Source organism: Drosophila ficusphila, unplaced genomic scaffold, assembly GCF_018152265.1.
Source record: "Drosophila ficusphila isolate 14025-0441.05 unplaced genomic scaffold, ASM1815226v1 contig_198, whole genome shotgun sequence".
Classification (NCBI taxonomy): Eukaryota; Metazoa; Arthropoda; class Insecta; order Diptera; family Drosophilidae; genus Drosophila; species Drosophila ficusphila.
Genome location: NW_025064092.1, coordinates 5,901,176 through 5,918,404, shown reverse-complemented (window position 1 = coordinate 5,918,404; position 17,229 = coordinate 5,901,176). Strand labels below are relative to the sequence as shown.

The window sequence follows — 17,229 nt, the reverse complement described above, 5'->3', positions numbered from 1 at the left end:
GCGTATGAGTAATCGCCATAAACGTTATAATCAAGCATAAGCACACATAAGCGTTACTACCACGCACTTTTGCACACATGAAGGAAAATTCCAAGTTTAATTTCGGATGACAAGTAAATCACGTTTTCTTCAACTTTACAATTCTTTTTGGAATAAAAAAAAATCTTAATTATAAATTATTGATATGGAAATAAACTATATGCAATATAAACTGTATAGTGCAACTTAAATAAAATTTTATTTTGGGTATTTTAACAGCAACAAGTCTAACAATTAATATTAAACACACGAAATATAATTTTTTATACAAGAAATATTTAAGTAAATTTGCCAGACTAAACCCGTTTTTTTTCAGTGCAGCCATATGCACTCATCCCTTTTTCGCGCTGCCAGCTGTGTGAATTATTAAATAAGCAACATGGCGGACAGCCGAGAAATAATGAAAAATAAAACCCAAATGTTGCATACTTCTCAGCTGAAGGGATTTCATCCTCTCTTTATGCGTGAGTGAGTGAGTGTTCGGGTTTTTGTGTGCGTGTGTGTGTGCGTGTGCAGGTGTGAGTGTGTTTGCTGGCCGGATTTCGTTTTCGGTTAACGCTTTGCAAGCGGTTCCTGGAAAGTAATCGCTTCTTGATGGCCAAAAGCTGTCGGTGGGCAGAGATTTGTTCTTAAATTTATGTGCGATGCTTAGCAGGAATTACTTCGGAAAGTTCGTGAAAAACAAATCTCATCTTATAAATTCTATTTCTACCTTCCACTTCAATTTAAAGAGAATGAGGACTGTGCCCTTTTTTCGTACTTTATTGCTAATCATTTTGTTATTTATATGACCGTAGGTTTATCAATTTATTTCCAAACGTATCCCTTTATTTATTAAAAAAAACTATTTCTTTCATTGACTTGCAGCAAATGCTTTTTAAATGGTTTTTGCAAAAAGGCAATCAAGCTGCTACTGATTTGCAATCAATCAATTTGCAAGCCACAACAAGACGAACTAAAAATCACATTTTAAAAGTAATATTTTACAGTTGCTACCATGATAATTGTATTTGTTCCACTCACTTGCTCCGCTTTTCCATATCCTTTCTTTCTAGTGTAATTAAATGAAGAGGAAAATGAAAAAATCTATGTAAACGGAAATGGAAAACTTCTAACGGAAATGCCAAGGCACCCAAACACACACACACACTTGCACCTACACCCACACACATACATATGTTAAGTGCAAGTAAATGTGCAGGAAAAGCTCTCTGGTGCTCCGATGCTCACTAATTAGCCAAGAATTTCCATTTGAAATTGAAATCTCATCCCCTTTGGCATCAGGCAGCAGGCAGCACTCTCCAAAAGTAACTTAAATATTTATAATAAATGCATGTTGTATAACATTATTTTCTTTTTATTTTTATTCACTTTTCGGTGTATCCAACAGAGCTCCCCCCGAGTTCCCCTTCTCACCTCGCCAAATGCTCTACGCTTCCCCCAATCCGGCATGCAAAATAAATAATTTCATTTGACTTGCAAATGCTGGCTGGTGCCACGCAATGCCAAGCTACTCTCAGCTGAGACCGAAGAGCTCAGGCTCTGAGCCGACCCATAATGCCTGGCATCAGCTATATAACCATAGCTATAGCTTCGGCAGTGCCAACAGTGGCAGTAGCAGCAAAAGCAGCAGCAACAACAACAACAACAACCCGGCCAAAGGAAAACAATGCCAAGAACAGTGCAAACAAAATGGTAGCAACAACGCATATGAATGGAAGGAACAACAGTTGAAGAGGGTGAGGAAATTCTAGGGAAATGGCAGAGCCCCGAACACACTAACAGAGTTACTATTTGAGGTTTACAAATAAAGGAACTCTTTATAAAAAAGATTGTAAACTCTGCCAAAAAAAAAACAGATTATAAACAATCTAAGGCAAATCATTAGGAAAGGGATACAAAGTATATACTACAATAAACAACTCAGATACATTTATTTCTAATACTTAAAGAGCAAAAACAATAGCTCGAAAAAAATAATTCTATTTAAATTAATGTTACTTTATTTCGATATACATTTTCCTCTATCTTATTTTTGTTGGATCATAGACAAACTCAAATGCTTCAAATAGTTTTAAAGTTGCCTTATACATTATATGTATTTTCCGTTTACGTAGAGTAAAACCCTGATACAGTTTTCCTCGGCAATTTTCCGCACTTTTCCCCCCGCCGCCTGTTCGCTCGGCTTTTTCGCTTCCCGTGTGCCGTCGCTCAAGTGCAACACACTCAAAGGCGTTGCCACTCAGGGCGTTGCCTACTTTTAGGCCACAAGGCAGGGCCAATAGAGCGCGTTTTAAAACGCACACGCCGACTAACTAACGTGTAATAAAAACAGAAAAAAAAGAGGAAAAAATGAGCAAAAAAAAATTAACATAACATAAAGCCAGCTGAGAACGAGAGCTTTCAATGCATTTCCAATACATAATCATTGAAAATTAATTAGCGCCGACCAACTTCATTCGCTGGTAGCCTCAAGTAATGTCATTTTAATTTGATATTTACATTGGAATTAACGCGGGGGCTTATGTGCTTGCGTTCCATATTTTTTTAATGTAATTAACTTAACGAACATTATGCCCAAACAACAACAAAACTGTTTGCAGCGGTTGAGATGAAAAGAAAAAGAATTTAAATCGCAGGCAAAACGCACTCAAACCGCAAGCTCTTAATTAGTCGCGCCAAGGCAATGTGCCGCATCAAGTCAGCAACTTTTTAATGACACAGGAAAATGAAAATAGTCGCTGCACTTCGCCACTCATTTCACTAAATGCTGACCACGAAGATCTCGCCAAGGCTGGCGGTGCAAATCGCCCCAAGGCAACCTGCATCCTTCCTCGGGCGAAAAATTCGCTCAAGTTGGCATTTCTGCAGGCGAAGATAAATGTGAAAGCTGTGTGTGTGTGTGTGTGTCGGTGCTAAGCGACGGAAGGATAATTAGATGGTCACGCGGAAAAGTGGAAAGCCCAAAGGGGAACTGGGAAAAGTCACTCAAAGGAATTATTTTTAGGCAAATTGGTGAATTTAACAAATGTGATAAAACATAAATAAGAGATCAAATTTAAATATGCTTTATATGCTAACTTGGCAACCCTTAAATTAAAAAAAAATAAAATAGGAGAGGTCCTGGTTAAGAATATAAAAAATGGAGCCAAACATATTAATCTTAGTAGTCGGAAGATCTTGAAAATGCTTTTGCAAACATGTCAACTCTGCAACGGCGACAAGTTGAAATCTTCTGCGGACATCTTAACTGTAACCGGCTGAAAGCTCTGCGGAATCCACTATTACAGCGCGTGGCAACCCTAATGCATTCTGAAGTATTTGCGGTTCACTTTTGGCGACGTCGCATTCGTCAGCGTCAACTTAACGCCATTTTCCACCCCGTCTCCGTAATCCTCGTATTCCTATTATTGTTGTTGGGTTGTTTGGTTGTTGGGTTGTTGGTCTTGGCCCTGTACGCCGTTATCCTTATCCTTATCCTTGCCACCGAGGCGACTGTCGCCGCTGTTCTCTGTTATCCTGGCTGTCATATTTGCGGCTCAAGTGCTGCACTTTGTTATTTTTAGCGTCGTCGTCAACGCCGTCTCGGCCACGCCCCCTTTACCGCTCGCCCGCCCACTTTAACTGCGCCTTTTCGCCTCCTGGCAACTTTGTCGCCCATCTCAGCTCGTGGTTTTCTGTTTATTGACGACGCAGCAAAATTGATGATGCAAATATTTGTAACCGGCATTGTCGAACACCCGCCCTCTTTGTCCACCAATCAATCGAACTATAGCACTCAGAAAAAACTCTACAACAAATACGAAAACCTTTACCACAGCAATGTAATGAAAAAATACTTAAATTTCTTTAAAATAAAATTATTATTAACTCAGTTCCTTAATTTATTTGCAATTGGTATGATTTCCTAAAAGGTATCTAGTTGTGCTCAAATAAATGTTTATTTTATGGTAACAGTTTTTCCTTCAACTTCCTTTCTTTGAATATTTTTGCAAGTGTAGATTTTCAGGCCATCTTCTCCCCCATTTGCAGTTATTGCACTTTGTCTGTTTGGCTTTGGATGTTGTGATTAACAAGTAAGCTCGTGGCTTTCAATGCCTTCTCCATCGCCATACTTTCCCTGTCTTTCTTCGTCTCCAGAGCAGACGGGAAAAACCAAAACCAAAAACAATGGGAGCAATATGGGGGAAGTGAAGGAGCAACAATAAGTCTGGGAAAACTTGGAAGCACAGAGTGTTGTAGGTATATAGTAAGCCCTGTCTTGTCTCTTAATTCTATTTGCCCGAGGCAATGCCGAATGGCAAGTTTTCCTCTGTTTGAGCAACAATGCGACACGACACTTTAAATAATAAACACTTAGGGAGATTGCCAGCCAGCTAATTGGACTGGATTTAGTTTTGTTTACAAATTTTTGCTGATGACAGGGATTAGCTTTTTCGTTTACATTGAAACAATGGAATCATCTATAATCTACCTTCGAGCAAATGCAATTCAAATGGGATGAGAGAGGGCTTGATAAATATTGACAAGCCAAAGAACAGGCGAAAAATAAATTATATAAATATTATTCCACACAATGTGTATTTTGAATGCCAGCAATTACAATACATCTTCGGCAAAATATTTCTGCTTGCGCAATTTGGCAGTAATTCAGGCATTTATTTCGAGCCCCCCATAAAAAAAATCCGCAATCATATATTATTTATCTTTGGGGCACGATTTATTTCTCAGTTGTTAAGAATTTAAGTTACTTGTGTATACGTTTTACTATATATAAATACACAAAATTTGTCTTTAAATGTGGCATTATAGTGATTTAATACCATGTTGTTTTCAGAACTAATTAGAGTAATTAAATTTTCGAGGAAATTATTCTTGCGCTTGTACGAGTATTTTCTGTTTTCATTTGGCAATTAATCGGCGATTTTTTTTGTTCCCACCAAACGAAAACATTCCCTCATTGCGATTTTGTTATTTCTTATTATTGATCCAATAACAATTAATGCCGCTCACAAGACGTCACACATTTTCCGCCGCCCTCAATCAGTTTGGCCCCAGATTTCCCCCATTTTCATCATCGTCATTGGAGGCAGTTTTCCCCGCCGAACGCCGACAAACCCGCCAGCCCGCCAATCCATCCATCCATCCATCATCCATCATCTAGCCGCAATCGAAGCGATCTGTCTGCATTGTTTTGCCTAAAAATAAACATCTTTGCTACCCTCGGATGTGATCTTTTAAGAGCCATAATATAGCATCGTACAAACTGTTTCGCGTTCTGTGTTTATCTATCTTTGTTTCGGATCTAATCACGTCACAATTTCAAACACCTGGCGGCTGATTTTGCGACCAATTTCCACAATTTGTTGCTTGCTTTGCAATTTTCACACATTTTCCCCTGCAGTTATTTTTATTAATTTAAATATTCCTTCAGTTAACTTCAATTGGAGTTGTCGTTTTATTTGTGAGACACGTCTTTGTGCAAAAACGCCAATTTATTTATTTATCAATTGCAGACGAGAATTTGTGTTTGCCTAATATTTAATTGGATTTTTGTCACTGAAGCGTTTCACAACATTTTCGGCTTTTCAATTTTCGCTTGCGGTAAACGTTTTTCGGGTAGCAAAAAAAAAAAAAAAAAAAAAAGTGAAATTAAATAAAAACGGCAAGAAACTGACGAGTTTCGTGCCAATTTATTGAGCGTGTGAAGATTAAAGGCAACAAGTTCTCACAAATCTCAGTGCAATTTCCCGCTCTCCCTGCTTCATCTGCGATAATTAATGTCCGTTTTAACACACATGGGCATTTCGGCCATTTAATAGACCCCAGGCGTCATTAAAACTATTTAACTATGTGGATGCAGCAGCCTGGCCGGCAAAACGATTACAAACTGTCCAAATGGAGAAGGTCAAAGGGTCACGAAGTTGATTGATTTCCAGCTTGGTCTGCGGTATAGTACAATCCACTTTGGTTTTTTAATCCCGGAATTTGTTTGCACACAATTCTCTAAAATCATCTTGGCCGAGAGCATAGCATTACAGTCTCATAAAAATATATTTTTAGTTGAATATTTTCTTGTTCAAATTACAAACTCATAACTTTCTCATAAAAAAGTATTTTTAATTTAAGTGCTTTTACTTCCAGACAGTTTTCGCACTTTAAAAAAAATCAACTTTATGTCCAATGAAATTGAATTGCTTTTAAAAGCATCAAGGACATATGCAAGTTGTGATAGTTTCTGCAATAATAACTCGCACAGTTTATTCACAGTTCATGTAGGATGACTGCAAATATAAGCAAATAGCCTTTTTCACTTTATACCTTGCAAGGATATTAATTTTTAACGATATGAAAGTCATGCAGAGTCGATCCGCAGCCAATCAAAGTTTGCACCAAGATAAATATGGCCAACACAAATGCAGTTTGTCAACTTTGAGTCTTTTAATTAGGAAAAGTTGCCGCAGGCGAGACTTCCGCAACCCAGCACTTGCAACCTTGCAAGTTTCCAGTGCAGCATTTTCAATTTCGCAGAGAGCAGATAAAGATCAACATTCGACCGAAAGCAGCAGAGCAGCAGACAAAAAAAAGAAATAGTAATAAAAAGATATATGAGGCATTAAAACAAGCATAAATCAGGGCAGAAGTTTGCCGCATCTGCATATATTTGTACGATGTATATGGAAATATCTATTGGTGCTCATTGGGGCATCCATACATTTTCATTGAGTGGCCGCCCGAAGTGCTCATAATCATTAATTTGCATACTTTTTGTGTGGCGTGCAACATGTCGTATGAGCAATGTGGCCAGACTAGAAATGCGGTCAATGAACGCAGCTCATCATCGCGACGAGAACGTCGCATCATCGTCGTGATGATGAGGATAATGATGATCAGCATGACGCCCCCGAATGTTACACACATTAAAATAAAACTCACATTTGTCATTATTTTCTTTTGCCTTGGCATTGACAATGGCCCCATCGTCAGTGTTTTCCTCGCAGTTTTCCTTTTCTTTTCTTTTCTTCTCTTTACTTTTGTCCCCCTTTTTCCATCTCCCACCGTTGGGAAAGATGCCGAAAGTTCAGCTAAACTATTTGGCCAACAAAGTTGGCATCGGGTAACAACCGTAAAAAGGGAATGGATGGCTTCACTCTTTCTCGCCCGCTGTTTTATATTATGTTTCAATTTGTTTTTACACATTTTATTTGGGTTTAGTTTTCGAGAATTTTTCTGGTTAAATTAGTTAGCTAGTGTGGTTTGTTAACTAAAGATTACAATTTAAATGCCAAATGGAAATAAACACAGCTTCAATATGCAATCTATTTTTATTTGTTAGTTATTCTCCACAAAAGATTATAATAATTTAACGTTGTCGCTCGTTACGAGAAGGACTTTTACAAGCACCACTTTTATGAGCACAAATAAAGCACAAATCCTCAACTGTTGCCATTAGAAAAGCAAACGCCCAGAGAAATAAAAAAGGAGCTTGCCTCGCAATGCAGCAGATACAAAAAAAAAAAAAGGAGAAAAGGAGAAAACAAGGGAGCCAGTTCAATGCCTCGTAAATCTTTTTCGCTTTATAGGCGACGACCACCCAGTAAGCCAACGCCCCCTCTGTTAGCCGGGTCCTAATAGTAGTGGCTGGTAGAACAACTGCAAAAAGCAAACACAGCAGCAGCAGTCACATCTGTCCTCCAGTTAGCGCCCTTTGATAGATGGCCAAAAACGAAGCGAAGAAATGCCACGAAAAGCTGTAGCAAAAGCAGCAGTAAAACCAGCACAAACGAATCGAATTTGTGAGGACGTTAAGTGGAGAACTGGGACTCAAGTGTGAATAAGCTTTAGCCTATTTATGGACGATCTGCTAGCCAGATTTATGAAACTCCCGGCCATCGGCCAACAGCCATCGGCCATCAGCCATCCATCCATCCATCGTCCTTGGTTGGTTGGGAAAAATTCGATTTGGCCAAACTGCGACTGATGCAGCTGCAACTTGATTGAACTCAGAAATCGGGCAAGAAATTTAAGTGGTTCCTCTCCATCCGAGAAGCAAGAAATGAAAATAAACAAGTGCTGGGTAAAGTAAAATGGGAAATAAGTGAAAAAAGTTCGACGAAAGATATTGAATAAGTTTAGTGAGGCAATGCGGCACTGCATCAATTTGAATATTCATGCAAAAGTTTCTCCTTAAAGTGATTCGTATAAAAAATTGTTGAAACATTATAAAATAGTACAAAAGAAGTATTTTTATTTTCTGAGTTGATTTTAAATGATTCATTTACTTTCAACAAAGTTTCTAAACCAAAATATATATCCCTTTTAAAATCTCAGTTTTAAATCATGTAAATTGCAATTTATTCGAAAGCCGTTTGCATTTTCCAAAGCACAAGAAACTGTTCCTAAACTAATTCGAGTAAATTGTAGAGGAAAATGCATTTGCATTACAACTAATTAGCAAAGTTGCAGCCTCACAAAAAGGGGGCGGAGTGGGGCGTGGTCAAGGCCGGGTAAAAAGGAAAATCGGAAACACAGAAGTAGAAGCGGAATCCGAAAGAAACTGAAACAGAACAAGAAACAGAAACAGAAAACAGCAGTCGGCTGTCTTATCTGGCTAAGCAGTTTACATGCAAATTTTATGAGCTGTCAACGTGGCCAAGTGTCTCGTCGTGTGCTTAAGCCTCATAGAAGGAGACGGCGCTGCGTTGGCCAACAAGGGTTAAGCCAGCAGCTCGCAACTTGGTCTTCAACTGGACCATGGCCACCAACAATGGTGGGCAAAATAATAGCAATGGAGAGCAGAGAAGTTATACTTTCAAAAAGAAAAGTTCCAAAACAAATCCATATAATAAACTTACATCATGATAAAGGAACTCCAAAAATTTAACGGAAATGAGACTGCATTTAATTATTAAAGTACCTAAACTGAATTTTTAACTGAAAATATAATAACCAAGCAATTCAAAATCCCTAATTGAATTCACTTTCTTTAAGGACATCTCCTAGAGTTATTATCTTGACCCGTATTGTGCACTTCTACTTCAATTATTCATGCTATCCTAGCAAAGGTCAAGTGTGTGTGTGTGTGTGTAGGTGTATGCTGGGGTGTAGATGTGTGGGCATGGTCATGCAATTAAGACCCCTGTGCACGACGACAAAGAGCCAAAGACATGGTCACATGTGCATATAGATTGCCTTGATGAAAATATGCAAAAATCCCGGCATATATTCCCCATTTCGTGTGTTTCGTCTGGTATCAAAATCTGCAGATGCTACCATTTTACCTCCTAACTTGCCAAAATAATACAGGGATTTTCCCCTCGTCACTCACATTCACTTGAATGGTCGATCCATCATCCATTTTACGCAGTTTTCATTGGTACATTTCTATGCGAAAATCTGTTGCCAGTATTGACAATAATGCAAGTTGAATTTTAGCTTTAATTTTGCTTCAAATGAGGTTGGCTTGATATTTACAGGTATTATTTACAGACAATTGGCCATTCAATATGTTGTAATATCCCTGAACAACTCAGTTATATCGAACAGAGGTTTTAATTAAATTTGGTAAAAAGAAGATCCAAGATATTTAACATTTAAATACAAATACAACAATTGGATTTTAAAATCCGCATATAAAATGAACACAAATGCAATTAAATGGAATACTTTGGATTATATTTATCGGTCCTTTTTGCTGCCACAAAGTTCAGTTTATTAAAAATCCATACATCAATTTGAATAACCCTTTTGTGTTGAACTCTCTGCGAACCGCAGTGGCCCCATCAACTGTACACAAATGGGCAAATAAAAGCCCCGAATAGTTGGCTTTATTAGTTCGGACTTTCCCGACCGGTTTTCCCCCATTTTCTTGGGTCACAAAACCACAAAAAGAACAGTGAGGAAAGCGCGGCGCGTGTCAATGACTCCAGTGTAAATAACAATAACAATAAAATGGGGTAGAGGGTGCTCCCTTATTTCATTTCATTCTCATGCTTTCTGTTTTTTTTTTCTCTCTTTTTTTTTTGTGGCTTTCAGTTGCTTTCAACAACTGCAGTTTGTCAAATATTTCGTGTTTAGGTGTTTGTGGCTTTTGTATGGGCAAACCGAACCGAACCGAACCGAACGAAAAGCGTTGACAGCTGTCGACGGGGGAAATTAACCACCTTTTCCCCCCAAAGGACTCCATTTGTCGTTTATTTAGTTTTATCGCAAACAAATGTTTACACTTTTAACAATGTTTGGCAATCGTTTGAGGAGCGCCGATTACTGGATTCACTCAATCAAAGTCGAGATTCGATTGCTCCTGCTGCAACTGTAACACATGGCGTATGCGTAACTTCACTTTACCCTCTTGTTCCGTCGTCCCCTTGATCCCCCTGATCTCACTGTATATATCCAGCGATTTTCTCATAGCCCCTATATGTCGACACCTATTTGCATTTATCATTGGCAGGCAGCGGGAGCGACGGCAACAGCAGTCGTTACAATGACAACACTTTTGCATGCAAATATATCAGACGTCAGCCCCACGTTGCCAGTTAAGCACATGTGCCATGTCGTCCTGGTTCCCCAGGATAACTCCTTCCTCCCTCCTTTCTCCTCCCTCTCTTCCTCCCACAATTCCCCCCATCCTCTTCGTGAAGCTTGAAAGCTTGAGGGGTTTCCTGCCGCTTTTGTAGATGTCTCATCTTTACCTGCTGCTTAGCGGATGAACAGTGAGTTGGGGTTTGAAAGCCAAAGGGTGTATTCTAAAAAGGACTGCTAAATAGTGCAAACTACTTGAAAGTCACAAAAAGTACATTAAAAGCCAACTATTTACATCCAAATATTTGTTAGTTAGAAATGGATATTTCTTTTGTTAAGTTAATTTATTTTAAGTATATTAATAACATCTCAAATTGATTTGTTTTAAATTACCAAAGCTATAGAAATTTTCTTTAGCCTCTTAAGTAAATTTAAAAAGGTGATAAAAAATTTAAAAACTTAATTTGGGTTCTAAATATTAGCGAATTAAGTGAATGCTTTGCAAACTAATTGTTTATTTCAACAGCCTTTTATTAAAGCCACCATTTGTCCAGCAATTAATATAATGAATGCATAATTTACCAACCAGTTGCCCCAAGTGGCACTGCTCTCCTTGAAATTAGGCACTTTGGCTGGACCAACTTTGAGTCCCCCATTCGATGGGCGATGCATGATTGATGGGGCGAGTTTCGACCCACTGTGCACGGTGGTGCACCAGTGGGCGCCATAAAGCGCACAAGTGCCAAATTGCTTTGGCAAACTACGTTAGTTATTACGAAGGACGGTTGCTACGTTCGAGGCGACTTGGTTACTTTGGCCCGTTCACTTCAATTCGATCCCTTTGGTTGTTAGTTGTCGGCTGTTGGCTGTCGGCTGTTGGCTGTTCCTTGTTGGTTACTGCTATTGGTATTAATGCTGTTGCCATGGCCTGTTAAAGGACCATAACTTGGCTTTAATGTAGCGCATACGTATCGAGCATACGCCATGTGTGCCGCTTTGACAAGAACATAAATAGCCAGTCGAAAATGGGGTGTGCATGGCTACAAGCCCAAATGTTTACCCACCGCCAACTGTCAGTTCAAACCACCCGCCCCCTCACCCCCTCATCCCTCTAGTGTCTGACTGTCTGTCTGTTTGTCCGGAGGAGCACAAAACCAACAATGGATAAACAAAAAAAAAAAAAACAAAACAGAGAAAAGAAAACCCCAATTGGCCGGAGAGTTGGTTCCCTGACAGGCTAAAAGCTCAGTCGGCTAACACAAAAGCAGCAATCACTTAACTCTTGCCCCAGCGCAATCGAAAAGCCCCCTGATTTTCCACCTGCAACGCCAACACTTCAACATTCGGAACACACACACACACTCACAAACACTCACAAACACTCACACACACTCACACACACTCACAAACACTCACACACAACACCCTTTTCTCCGTCTCAAAAAACCAACAATGGGTTTAAGTTCAGATGCGAAAGAAGAAAGCGAAGTGGAGATAAAGTGGTTGCCATGTTTGAACTGGCATCGTATTCAAATTCTGGTTAATCACATTTCGAATTCAACCCTAGGGAATACCCTGCCAGAAATTGAAGATACTATTTCTTATAGGAGTGTTTCCTTTAGCTTAGTTTAAATAATTAGCTGCACTCTCACTAGTAAACAATATCTAAATAATTCTATTAATTCAAGTGTAGAGTAAAACCCACAGGAATTCTAGCTTATAGTTAATTACTTTCAGAACTTTTGATTGATAGCGCCGCATTCGAAGAAATCCCCATGGAGCTATATAAAACCGTATCAACTGTACGATAACAATGCATCATGCAACATTGTTTTCCACTTAAAATGCCATTGGGCAGAGAAGTACGTACCACTGTTGGCATTCTGTTATTTTCCATCACAATATTTATTTAACCAAATGCCCCCAAAGCCATATTATCAACACCACATTCCCACATTTTCACCTCCAGCGCCAGAGCAATGATTAATTGTGAAAGTTTGATCGGGGAAAAAGCTAATAAACTACCATACAAAGAAGTTCAATGCAATTTTTATTCATTTCTGAATATTCAAAGGTCGATTTCTATTAATTAACACCGCGAATTTCCATGGAAGAGAAGCAACCTGCAATCGAAATGCGGTGCATATGTATTTTCCCCTCATCTCTGTCAAATAGCCCGCGGGATCTTTCAACCATTCCAGTTTTTTTTTGTTGTTTTTCAATTTTTATGTGTATTTTTATTGGATTTCATATGCGAACCCCTGGCAAAAAAAAAAACCAACGACAAGAAATGAAAATTGAATATTTTATGTGAAGTGAAACAAAGAACGCAACAAAAAAAAAAAAAAACTGGATTAACAATTGAAACAACGCGTTTTTATATGTAAGCAAGGAAAATGGGGGAAAATATCTTTATTTCAGAAACAAACAAGGCCGCATAAAAATCTTCAAACAATTTCAATGCGTAGACACATTTATTATTAAAGTTCTTTGAGGATTTGCCTTGTATGAAAGGATATTCTTTTATTAAATTCATTTTCTAAGATGCCATTCAATTTTAAATAAGGTAAGGCTACTATGTATTTATTTCTTTTTTATTTCCACAATATGAAATCATTAAGTAAATATTTAAAGAATTGTGGTGTAAACAGTGAAGTGCAGGTGTTTTTACATATTCTTTGACCACTCAATGTAAACGCAAGGACAACAAAAGCAGGGAAGTGCAAACCGGAATACCACGTATACGCCGTGTTGGCTGTCGTTTTCCGGCGACCGGGGAAAAATCAAAGATTGCCACACCGCCCGCATCGCCGCTTTTCGCCATTTCGCGCTCTTATGCCAGAGAAAAGCCGGTCACGCGCCAATACAAGCGATGTGCAACATCCTCGCATGCAGCTGCTTAAACGCAGCGATTAGCAAAAGGACACGTACGAAGGATGCTAAGGATGCCTGTGCGATTGCGAGTGCGAGTGGAATTGCGAGTGCGAATGCGAGTGCGGCAACAAGTTCGGTTAACGAGACTCGCCGACAAGGGCCCAAAATCCTAAGCCAAAGCCGGAGTGGCCTCAACCGCTTTTTGTGGCCAGCAATTTTCAAATGGCATCGTTTAATACAATTGCACACGCTGCGTATGCGTAACGAGTTTCTGTTTTCTGTTTTCTTTCGACGCCCTCACAAAAAGGGAATACCCCGAAATCGTAGACGGTTTTTCATTAAATCATCTCATTGGCACGCAGACAACAATCAGAGAAAGAGGAGCGGGCAACGAGACAATGAAAATGTGTGTAATTGAATTTACAAAGAAAGACGAGCACGAGGACATGAAAAGAATTTCCTACAAAATTGAACATTTTTTTTTTTTTAACCTTCAACGTGACTTCAATAAAGTTCTAAAATTAAATTCATATTTAAATAAAACTAAATACCTTTAGAAGAATGCGTTAAATATTTTTCCTAATGACTATACAAGGGAATTTTTTAATAAAAATGTGGAATGCCTAGAAACTTTAATTTTATAAATTTTTCACATATAGAATTTTTTACTAGGGGCCTAACTTATTTATAAAACCAAATGCACAATACAAAATCAATTCCAATTTTAGTTTTGATTCCAATTAACTCGTTAAAATAACCACAAGTCAAAACAATTTGCAAAAAAAAAAAAAATAAATAAAAGGTAATTAAACAAAACCTAGATTTCTGGGAAGTTTTTTATTAACAATTTCGGTTCCTCTCATCCGAAAGACTTTTCAAAAACGTTTTCCAAAACCGAATCACACACAAACACACTTCTAACAAATAAACTTTCACACAATATATCACGAAGTTGATCAGCATTTTTCTAAAGATTTTATTCAATGAATGAGAAAAGTAATATCATATTTACCGTTTCGCATAAAGTGTTTGTTTTCAATGGAACGAACTTTTCAGTCGTTCGAGTCAAGCGAGAATTTCGTGCACATTTTTGTGCGTTTTACGCGGTTACAGTTAGGATTCAAAAAGCACAAAACTTTCTTAAACTGTCTGCGTTGTGGCTTAAAGTTTGTTTTTGTTTTAGTTTTTTGATTAGGTTTGAGTTTGTTTACTTAGCCTTAAAGTGGTTATTTTACAAATATAGGTTAAATACTTTTGAATATCTTTGAATATTTTGTACAAGTTAATATAGTTTCAGCACAACACTTAGAAGCACAATCAAAAAAAGAGTTGTATGTTTATATATTGAGAGTTTTAAGTGTGTTTTTTAAATTGGTTTTGGTTTGGTAGAACTTTGTTTTGGGCGATGATGATTTGGAGAACTTGAGGGCTTCTGAGAGTTTTGAATTTCAGTTTGAATGTTTGGCCTGCTTGGCGCTGTTCTGCTGTGCAGATGAGGTTTGTTCTGTTTTGTTCTGTTCTGTTCGGTTTTGTTTTTTTGATTTTTGGTTGGACCACAACGCGCCTCGTCGACGTTTCAAACGAAACTGATGCGAAGGCGAAGCGTCGCCAGGAATATAAAGCGACTGCGAGCGAGAGAGCGCTATGGCGGGAGGTCGGCGGTGGGAGCGAGATGGACGCTCTCGGCTGGGAAGTTCGGTAAATCACGAAGCTATATAAACACCTGTAAGCAGCCCTTGGATGCCGGCGAAATGGGAGAGAGAGAAAGAGAGAGAGCCGTGCGGCTAAAAAGGCCGTATCGTTCTTACTCCCACTCCCCTTTTGCCGCCCACGCTCTCCCAAGCCCCATCGAACCATCTCACTCTCGCCATCGCCCTCTCACTCTCTCGCTCTTACTCTCGGAAGCGGAAGAAACTCAACAGTTGGCACATTATTCAATGGTGCGGGGGGCGGCGGGGAGGTGAAATAGGGGAGAGTAGAGCGGAGAAATGCTGGGAAATGGAGGGAAAAACCAAGAGAAATACGGAGCAAACCGGGCGGCATCGCTACTGATTGTTTGTCTTTGTTTGTTGCCAACAAATTTATGGCAATCATTTGTTTGCCGTTTTAAGTTGGACCGCTTCAATTGCCCAAAACTATCGATAATTACTAGTTGAGGGGAATACTCCAAATGGTTATGCTAATGACATAGTTTAATATTATCTATTTGATAGCCAGCCCCATTTCAATCGATTAGAATAATCCTATTTATTGCTTTCTTAATTCTTATTTAACACTCGTTTGCATACTATCGGTTTAATCGGTCGCATTTGCCATGGTATCGATTGGAAGAAAATGCTTTAAATTAAGTGCTCCCATTTATTTTGGTATTAAAGCTGTAACACTATTTTTATGTGCTGGTGGAGTAGGATAGGATAAAATATTATGCTTAAGTAATTCTTTAATTAATTGGTTATAATATTCAAGCATTCGAAATTAATAATATTGCAATTCGATGGTCTCCAGAAGAGATTCAGGAAGAGACCTGGACTCAGCTTGAATTTTGACCTAATCGAGTAATTTCTTTAAGGGGGGGGTAAGGTTTTAAAGGCCAAAAATAGGGCCATGTTTGATTTTTTTTGCGGCGAAATGAGTAAGTTTATTTTATTGAGCTTATTTACATGTTATTGTTTAACTTTTGAAGAGTATTAGAAAAAAAATTATTAAAAAATATTAAGAAATAAGCCTGTGGCGGTTAATCTTCCGAAGCGACCAAAGAAAAAGTTGTTTTGCGGTGAACATCATAGGGCGTTAACGGATCATCTTAAAAATAAAATGTGATATGCGTTGAAAAGATAATGAATTTCCCGAGGTAATCAGGAAGAGTTTTTTTTTAATTTATTTTTTGTCTATTTTTGGGAGCACTTGAAAGTTAAAAGTGCGATTTTAGCTTAAAAAATCGCTGTTAATTTATTTCTTAAAAATAGAAAAAAATTAAAAATTAAAAAAAACTTTTCCTGATTACCTGCGTATTTATATTGAGAATTTGTGTTAAAAATTTGAAAAGGATCGGTTCAGTAGATTTTGAGTTCTGATGTTCACCGACTTTCAAAATAACGTCTTCGGCAAAATCGATTCAAAGTATTTTTATACGTGAAAATTCGTCCAAATACGGTTCTTTAAAACGCTGTAACTCTGTTAGTTCGACTTTGATTGACTCAAAATTTTTACACAATGTTCTCGACACATTGGTCATTCAGAAAAAAATATAAAAAAAAATGTAAAAAAATTTTTTTAAAACCTAACCCCCCCTTAATTCTTTACCCAATTGCGTCAATAACTTAACAACTCGCTTTTCCGAGTCCTGGTTTTTGGGTGGAGTAGGTTTCCCTAATTCGATTATTTTCGTCTCGTCCCGGAACGCGTCTTGGGAATATGTCGGATATGGTTTCCATATATCCCTCTCAAGATTTTTGTGGAGTTGCTTATCGGACAACTCACGATCGGGGGCTGAATAAGCGGTGGCCAAAAGGGCCAGAAATCCCAAGACATGCAAGTAATGCATTTCGAAAACTTTGTGAGTGGCTTTGGGCCATTTGCCATTTATATACATTTCCAAAGCTGAGTTATCAGCTCTGTTAATTAGGTTAAATTCAATTACAGATAGCTTGACACTGATTTATTTCTAAGCCGTAACTTTACATAAAATATCTGTTTGAGAAAAAACAATTAAATGTCCTCATGTAACGTTCAACAGTAAAAGCCTGATAAACCATATATATATAACAGAAAACCATTAAATCACATCAGCAC

At 38.2% G+C, this 17,229-nt stretch overlaps 1 protein-coding gene across 1 annotated transcript in view; it reads right to left on the bottom strand.

Moving 5' to 3' along the window:
• The window catches only part of LOC108088594 (eye-specific diacylglycerol kinase), a 95,288-nt gene extending 79,924 nt beyond the window's left edge, over positions 1-15,364 (bottom strand). The window contains 1 exon segment of the mRNA XM_017186450.2: positions 14,450-15,364. The gene's annotated coding sequence lies outside the window, so the exon portion shown is untranslated.
• Between the last annotated feature and the right edge of the window lie 1,865 nt (positions 15,365-17,229).